Source organism: Podarcis melisellensis, assembly GCF_964234715.1.
Source record: "Podarcis melisellensis genome assembly, chromosome: 8".
Classification (NCBI taxonomy): Eukaryota; Metazoa; Chordata; class Lepidosauria; order Squamata; family Lacertidae; genus Podarcis; species Podarcis melisellensis.
In genome coordinates, this window is record NC_138540.1 from 28,974,280 (window position 1) to 28,983,024 (window position 8,745).

Here is an 8,745-nt window from a genome sequence, read left to right on the forward strand (position 1 = left end):
GGAGGAGAGTCCACCGCTTTCCAAGTGAACAGCTGAACAGATCTTACTGTCCAAAAGGCTTACCTGCACTGCAAATTAAAGATATCTGTGTTGATGACACTTGGCTCTTTCTCTCTCTTTCAGCTGGTGCCACAGAGTGCATGAAAATTCTAATTTGTTGTCTGGACATAGTCATTGCCAGATTTACGTATAAGCTAAACAAGCTGTAGCTTAGGGCCCCACTCTCTTGGGAGCCCCCCCCCCAAAAAAAAATTAAAGGAAAAACACCTGGATGTACATTTACAAAATATAAAATAAAACAAATAAAATAAAACCTACATACAGCAACAGTGTTTTGTGTTGTGTAGGCTCCTATGATGTAAATAATGGGCCCTGCCTGCTAGCCTGCTCCCTAAAATATCACTGGTTTGCTCATTTCTATATATAGGGTGCCTACATTCTGCATGGACTGGGTGCATGGCAACATGTACAAATGGCTTTAGGCACCTATTAGGTCCATAAATTACCAAATAGCATATATTCAACACAAAAAAGCAACAATTTGTTGTTGGCAAAGGACAGCTGGACATATAATGGGCCCCATTACCTTCAGTAGGGCTTCATCAAACCTAAATCTGGCCCTGGACACAGTAGTGGACTGGATGTAAACGAAGCACAATCTTAACAAGACAGGAGGTTCTAGTGGATGAATGTTAGACAATTTGATCTCGGATTGGGAAAACAATCTGTTCTGGCTTGCACTTTCCAGTAATTCAGGGTGCAAGCAGAGCTGGTGGACACCCTTTGCATTTACTGCCATCCATCTCAGGTTCAATCCTTCTGTCCCCTTTCTCAGAATCCCTGCAGATCTTTCACCTGAGCAAGACTTTTCAAATGCACTTCAGATTTTGCCTCATAAGCAATGCTGAAATCCAAGATAGAAGATGGTCTCTCCTGACAGATTTGTTCCCCCTTTTCACCTCTAGCCCAAAGGTTGCTGCCTTGCAGCCACCAAGAGATCAATTCAGCAGGCTCCCTCTTGATGTGGCGACCCAGGGTTCAAATGCAATGCCTGCACACTGGCCCTGAGATCAAAAAGTCTTTTGGCAGTGGCAAACATCAAAGTCTAATTTTGCATATCTTGTCCTCCTGTATATGCCCTGGCACAAAGGCTTGGTCTCTTGTAGAGCAGCTTCTGTGAGTTGCTGAGGAAATTGCATACCGGGGGGGGGGGGGGAAGGTTGCTGAGAACTAGGAAGTATGAGGCTGGACTGGTGGATTCGGAGATCCTGTCAATGCTTCTGGAACATTTGTTTATTTATTTGATGTCTTTATAGCCTACCTTTCTCCCAGGTTGGGATGCAAGGCAGTTTCCAAGGTTTAAACACCTCATAATAAAATGTAAAGTAATATAAAGTAATAAAAACAAACCAGTTGAAGACAATAGTTACATTAAAGCACATTTAGAGTCCACAATTAAAATCCAGTTTGCCCTGACAGCAGCGCAGTGGTCCTGCAAAGTGAGCAATTTACTTTTCTGCACCTAATTCTGAACAGTTGGCTGTGGCTTTGGGTGGTATTTGGGCTCCACATCTTTTAAGCCAGTCTTCCTGCTCACCACCTGAATGTCCACAGCAAAACCTTGCAAAAAAAGAAGGTCCCAAGTGCTTTTGGCTGGAGCTTCCAGGTGCAGTGCAAATAAATAGTAAATAATCATAAAGTCTCTTTTAAATGCCAAGGGAAAAACTAGCAGGCTGGTAGAACGAGGGTCGTTTCTCTGCTCCGCTGAACATAAGCGCGCGGTTATGGCTCAGCCCCGTCTGCTTTGACGTGTCAATGGGCCCCTTAGGAGGCATTAATCTCTGGATTATTGGCAAGGTTAGGGGAAGTTAATCATATCAACAGGAGTTTGTGTCGTTTAAAAGCAATCGCTCAGGAGATCCTGCCACACTTCCATGAGGAACTATGGGAGGAGGATTAAGCAAACCGCGAAGCTATAAACAGGGAAATGACTGGTGAAAGGCAGAAAGCAGGACCGTGAAAAGGGCAAGAAATGGAAGGTCGTCATCATGCCTAGAAAAGGCAAAGTGAAACATTGCTATTACTCTTTAAGAACATAAGAAGAGAGTGCTGGACCAGGCCAAAGGTCCCCACCCCATCTAGTCCAGCATTCTGTTCTCACAGTAGCCAACCAGATGTCCCAATCGGAAGCCCTCAAGAAGGATCTGAGTGCAAGAGCGCTCTCACCTGCTTTGCATTCCAGCAACTGGTATTCAGAAGCATCACTACCTTCCACAGTGGAAGCAGGACATAGCCATTGTGGCCAGTAGCCATTGTGAACTTTATCTCTCATGCTCCTCCTCAGGTGGTTGGAGTAGTTTCCCCATATTGTTCTGGTGGTTGAGAGGCATTCTTTTTACAGAGCCCAAATTGATTGTGTATTTTGTTCTCCTTTAATCTCAGTTATTTACTTCTAGAATATGTAAGGAGTTGACTTGCTCCCTCTCAGAGGAGCTTGTGGATCATGCAGCCTGAAGATGCTTTCTAATTGGAAGAGAGGTTTGCACAGAGACGCTGCAAGCAGCCTCCTCTGAGGGTGGGCAACTGCTCCAATCTGCACAAAGATTGACTCAGTTTCCCCAGATATACATATATATATTTAATTCCCCGTATGTAATATATTTCTATGATATTTTCACAAATATATTCTTTTAATGCATTCTTCTTTACCCTACTATATGCATTTTTGCACACATTCCCAGGATAGAGGACTGCACTGCAAAATCCCGAAAAGTGTGGGTTTTGAAAGATGGCTGCATTTCAGTCTTCAGATTGAGAATTGGGCGGATTCGTCTTCCACTGTGAACTGAGTTGAATGTCTCCCCTGTGCCTAGATATGGACAGAGCTTCCAACAATGGCTAATGCTAGTTCGGACCAGAATGCAATCCAGCAGCCTCTGAGGGTTTTTCAAAGACTGGTCTGTGCTTGAGCATGAGAGAAGTCTGTAAGCTACCAAAGCTGGTTCCAGGCCACAGGCCACTCTACTGCCTCTGTGGCCCAGGTTAATCAGTCTCCCCACATTCCCACATGGCGCACTCTGCAACAAATGTGTTAAGCACTTGCTCCATTATGCTATTATCTGTGCCTAATTTGCCATCCCCTCCCCTAACATTTCAATTTCTCCCTTCGCCGATCACACGCGCTTTTCAACAGCCCTTCCGAACTTGTTTTCTCTCCCCCCTCTGAGATGCTCGGGAAATAGATTTGCATCGGGATCCACAGTGAACTTTCCTGACTAGCATTCCGTTCACCCCCCCCCCCAGGGTTCCTGCTACCAACCAGCCTATTCCATCCCCGCCTTTCCTTTCCAGATGGACTCATCTCCCATCTCGTTATTGTTCCCTCGGGGTCCTAAGCCTGCTTGGATTTCCCAACTCGGTCCCAAACCCCTCCACCCACCCATCTGCGTGTAACGGAAATTTAAAACGCTAATGATAACGGCCGGGATTAAATGTGCAGAATCTCTTCCGGGGGCCCTTTGCCTCAGAGGGCTTTGAAAGGAATTGCTTGAGATCGTAGGGTGGTTCAGAGGGAATCGGGGAGCCCACAGCTAGGATGAGGAAGCCCACACACACCCATGGCTCACTTTCGGCTGCCAAATGAATTCCAAGCCAGGCCAAGATGTCAGACGTCAACAGAAGGGTTGCTATGGTGACTGAACATTGGGAAGACACTGCACTTTTCTGGGTTCTTTCAGGGAGCCATTGAGGAAGCATGTGGGGTGGGGAGGCAGCTGTGTGTGTGTAGGGGAGAATCCAGAGCACTGTGCTACAACCCTGAACTCAGTCTACATCATGTGCCATGCCCTGCCGCATTCATTATTCATGTCATATTGAATATTTCAGACGGTGCTCACACATCCGTTAAGTGAATAAACAGACCTACATTAAGGGCCTCGAAGGTGGGGAAAGGGGAGGTGTCAGACAAGTTCTTGGAGTCCGCGCATCTCTCTTTTATGGAGTCAGATCATGAGCTCATCCGACCCCGGTGTTGTTTACTCTGCTAGCACATTTCCAAGGTCGCAGGAAGTGAGGCTGTCTGGTGTCGGGTGTTTATTGCAGTCAACTGAACCAATAAGGAGGAAAAATGCAACATATTAAACTCAACATTGTGGCCTCAATAAAACCAATTACCGTATTTTTCGCTCTATAGGACGCACCAGACCATATGACGCACTGGACCATAGGAGGGGGAGAACAGGGGGGAAAATTATCCCCCTCTCTGCTCAGCGCCCCTTCAGCGAAGCGGCAGGAGAAATGGAGCCCCTTCCATTTCTCCTCCTGCTCCACTGAAGGGGTGCTGCGCAGAGAGGGAAAACTGTGCAGTGCCTCTCCAGTGAAGCGAAGCCTGGAGAGCAAGAGGGATTGCTGTGCACCGACCCCTCTCGCTCTCCAGGCTTCAGGCGGCTATCCACAAGCCTTCGGATCACAGTGGAAACTCCTGCTGCGCTCCAAAGGCTTGTGGATAGCTGCCTGAAGCCTCCAGAGTACAGCGGGAATTCCCGCTGCACTTCGGGGGCTTCAGGCAGCTTCAGCGAAAGCAACGCAAAGCCTACGGAGCACAGGGGGGAGCTCTCCTTCTGCGCTTAGGAGGCTTCGCATTGCTATCGCAGAAGCAAAAGAGCCTGCATTCACTCCATAAGACGCACACACATTTCCCCTTAATTTTTGAAGGGGGGAAAGTGCATCTTATAGAGCGAAAAATACGGTATTTTAAAAAATTACAAGCTAAGCATGAACAATAGCAGCAGATCTAAGAGAAATGGCAGATATTCTTGCCACCTGCTTGGTAATAAATTAGCTGTCTTCTCAAGGAAGATACTCAGCTGGTCTCTAGAGATCAACCAGGAATCTGTGTCATAAATGTCTTGTGTTATCAAACCCGCCCGATTAGAAACACATACACAAGATAATATGTACCTCTGAGGGATTACACACACAGTGTACACTTTCCCAGCCCATCCCCATTATAACAACATTAATAATAACAGTGAAATAAAAAAAATAACAATAACATAAATAGGGAAGTCAGAGAACAAAAATTGTATCAAATATTTTTCTCATTTTTCAGGGATTCTTTGTTCATATAAAGAAATGGGAGAGAAAGACAGGCAGAGAAGTGTTCCTATCTTTACAAGGAATTCCAGCAACTGATATCTTTGAAGGCAAAGTATTAAAATGGGCTGATAAGGTAGAACTTCTTTATTAAGCTACGATTCCCAAAATTAAATAAGGGACACATAAATGAAAAGAGAACTTATTATTGTAGTTCCACTTCCGAACCTATCAGTGACATTCCTCCTTGTGCTTATCTTAATACACACATTATTTTGCTCCCCTCTAGAATGATAACTAAACTTCTGTCTTGAAACCATTCACCACAGTTGCAAATATGTTCAAGTTCCATCTGAAAAGCTTCCCCCTCTGGATTCCTTGTCAATGTCCCTCCAAATGCTTTTCTTCTTTCAAAAGAACATTGATGCTCCTAAGATCTGGAGATGAACTCTGCTCACCTTTCATTCAGCAGCTGGCTCCAAGACTCATTCTGCATTCCAACCACCGCGGTCATTTTCTTGCCTCTCAGTGGGACAGGTAGGTAAGTCATCTGATTTGCTGACAGACTCGGAGACAGTTCTGACTAGAGCCAGCCTAGATTTTCAGCTAGAATTAATATTGAGGCTGGAAATGGGGACCATTTGTCTCTGCTATTTGTTCTAGCTGGCCTTTTTGAGAAAACTGTTGTATACATAAATATCAATAAGTAATGCAATTATGTGGGTGGTTATGAATGATTTGGCTCTCCCTCTCCCTTCCTCAGCTAAGGCTGCAACTGATGTTCCATTTTGGAGTTTAAAATAACGATTTTAGTTGGGTAGATCCCACCCACCCACCAATGACAATTAGCTATGTAAATAAGGGGTGGTGAGCCTGCCAATTTCAATATCTCTTAGTCCCTCATAGTTACAATCTCCATCTTGTTATTTTTTTAAAAAAATCCCTTATGGAAATTCATTAGCATTTTAGTAAGCATTTACCCTAATATAGTGGTACCTCGGTTTACTAACTTAATCCATTCCGGAAGTCCATTCTTAAACCGAAACCGTTCTTAAACCGAAACCATTCTTAAACTGAGGCGCGCTTTCCCTAACGAGGCCTACCTTCCACCGTTCAGATTCTGTTCTTAGACCGAGGTAAAGTTCTCAAACTCGGACACTACTTCCGGTTTTGTGGAGTTCGTAAACTGAATCATGTGTAAACAGGACTGTTCTTAAACAGAGATACCACTGTATAGAGATATCTGTGTGAGAATTTTGCCTAGTATGTACATTTATTCATGCATATTTGGGGTGGAGGTGGGCATGCCTGGAGAACTCGACTGGGAATTCTGAGCGGTGTGAATTTTGAAGGATAGCTGTGTTTTGGTTTGCAAAAGGGGGGGGAGCCTGAGTTGGGTAGGCTTGCATTAAAAGGCAGACTTCGCCAACCCCAGGCTTAATAACACTTTAAAATTCTGTATATTACCATTAGCTTCCCTGACTGTTACTGCCCCACAATATCTATTTTTCTTCTTTTGTGGGGTGCTTGTTTCTTTTTCATATGGATGATCCCAACCAATCGGGATGCAAAGAATGACTGAGCTCCCACAATGCTCTGAAGTCAACTGGATTTGTTTCCTGGCACATAATTTTCAAACTGCTGACTTAGTCCCCAGCTAGTAACTAGTTCATAAGAACCTAAGAAGAACCTGCTCATTAAGCCCAGCACATTTTATAAAAGCATTATCGCCTCTAAGCATAGAAGCAAAGCCGAGCCATCAATAGCCTTCTGCACTATGAATTAGACCAATCCTCTTTTAAATCCATCTCAGCTGGTGGTCATTTCCACTCGGTTCCAGTTCCAGTTCCACTCAGTGTTCAGTTAATCATGGATGGTTTATGGGTCTCAAGGTGCTGATGGTGAAGGGAATTTGACTGCAGCAAGTGGTGGGTTCTTCTATGCATTCTGCACATTTTCCAAACCTATTTCATGAGGACTAGAAACTGTGTGTGTGTGTGTGTGTGTGCGCGCGTGCACGTACCTTTGCTGGAGCTAACAAAGGCCAGGTCACAGAATAAAAGCTCAAATCAAGAGACAACACGTTCTGCGAAAGGATCCCTGAACAGAATAAACTCTGTTACATTTGGCAAATTATGCAAATGTTATTTGATTGATCATTTGATTGGGAACCTGGCTGATCTGCTATAATCATTCATCAGTGCCCTGTGGTACATGAATAGCTCTTGCTTACGTGACAAATTGGCATTTATCTCTGTGTGTCCAGCTGAGTCATGACATTTGGTTCATTACATCTTGCAGGAAATGGGGGAGGGTGGCTTAGGTCAGCCTTTTGCAACCTGATCTTTTAAGACTACAGCTTCCATTAGCCTCAGCCTCATGGTGACTGAGGCTGATGGGATCTGTAGTCCAACATAGGAACATAGAAAGCTGCCTTATACAGAGTTAGTCCTTTGGTCTAACTAGCTTAGTGTTGTCTGCACTGATCAGCAACAGGTCTCCAGGGTTTCAGACTGGGGTCTCTCCTAGACCTACCTGGAGATGCCAGGGATTTAACCTCCTGGGACCTCCTGCATGCAAAACTGATGTTTTCTGCTGCTCCAGAGAGAAGCACCTGAACCAATGGATTCACATGACAAGAACAGAGTTTCTGACTAAACATTAAGAACTTTCTGACAGCAAGAGTTGTTCAACTTTGGAACAGGTTACCTTGGAAGGTGATGGACTCTGCTTCATTGGAGGTTTTTAAACAGAGGCTGGATGGCCATCTGTCAGGGATTTTTTTAGCTGTGTTTCCTGCATTGCAGGGGGTTGGACCAGACGATGCTTGGGATCCCTTCCAACCCTAGAATTCTATTATTCTCTCTCTGTGCAAGAGAGAATATTTTTAACACTTGGACCTGTGTTTTTGAAAGGCAAGATAACCACACACACACACACTTCCCCATCTGTGGTTCATCTGAATCCTATATTGTTTGTGATGCATTTAATATTAATAAATGAGGAGCCTGAGAGCTTGTAGGAGGAACCATGGAAACTTCCTCTTCTATGACACCCAGCAGGTGGGCTCATAGACATCTCTCTTGGACACTCTGCAATAGAGAACAGAAATAAATTTGGGTCCATTGGAGGGATGGGTAGGTGGAGATAGTGCTTATCTGGGCCATTCCAGTTGGGGCCAGGGTGCAGTAAAATCCCAAGGAGCTTTTACAAATCAGACTCAGGTGGTCTGTTTCCCCACACAACTGTCTGTGGATGGGAGTGTAGACACTCACTCTGATCAGTCTTCTTGAGGACCAGGGCACAACCAAAATCAACTGGCAGGAGAGACCCAAAGGTGTGTCTGGCTGCATCCAAGTCCAGAAAGGCAGTGAGCACCACTGGGACCTGCAACCTGCTTCTCAATGGGTTGGACTGTCTTGGAATCCCATTGTCGTGGTGACCACACCGAGCTCTGGAATTTGGAGCCCCAACTGCCGCTTTTTAGGGGTTTTTTCAGGGCCCAAAAGTGGTCAAGCAGACAATGTTGCTTATGAGCAGGGAGAATGAGGGATTTAACTAAAAATGGGTGAAATAACCCAGTCATTTAAGGGGGGAATTGTTTATTTTTTTATTGCCCCACCAGCAACTTTGTAAGCCAAATCATCTCAC

General features: G+C 44.9%; 1 long non-coding RNA gene across 1 annotated transcript; it reads right to left on the bottom strand.

The window, feature by feature from the left end:
• Nucleotides 1–8,043: 8,043 nt before the first annotated feature.
• Nucleotides 8,044–8,503, bottom strand: LOC309376721. The gene is made up of 2 exons (XR_014171288.1): nt 8,370–8,503; nt 8,044–8,186 (listed from the first exon to the last, which is right to left on the bottom strand). It is a non-coding gene; the product is annotated as an uncharacterized lncRNA (long non-coding RNA).
• Between the last annotated feature and the right edge of the window lie 242 nt (nt 8,504–8,745).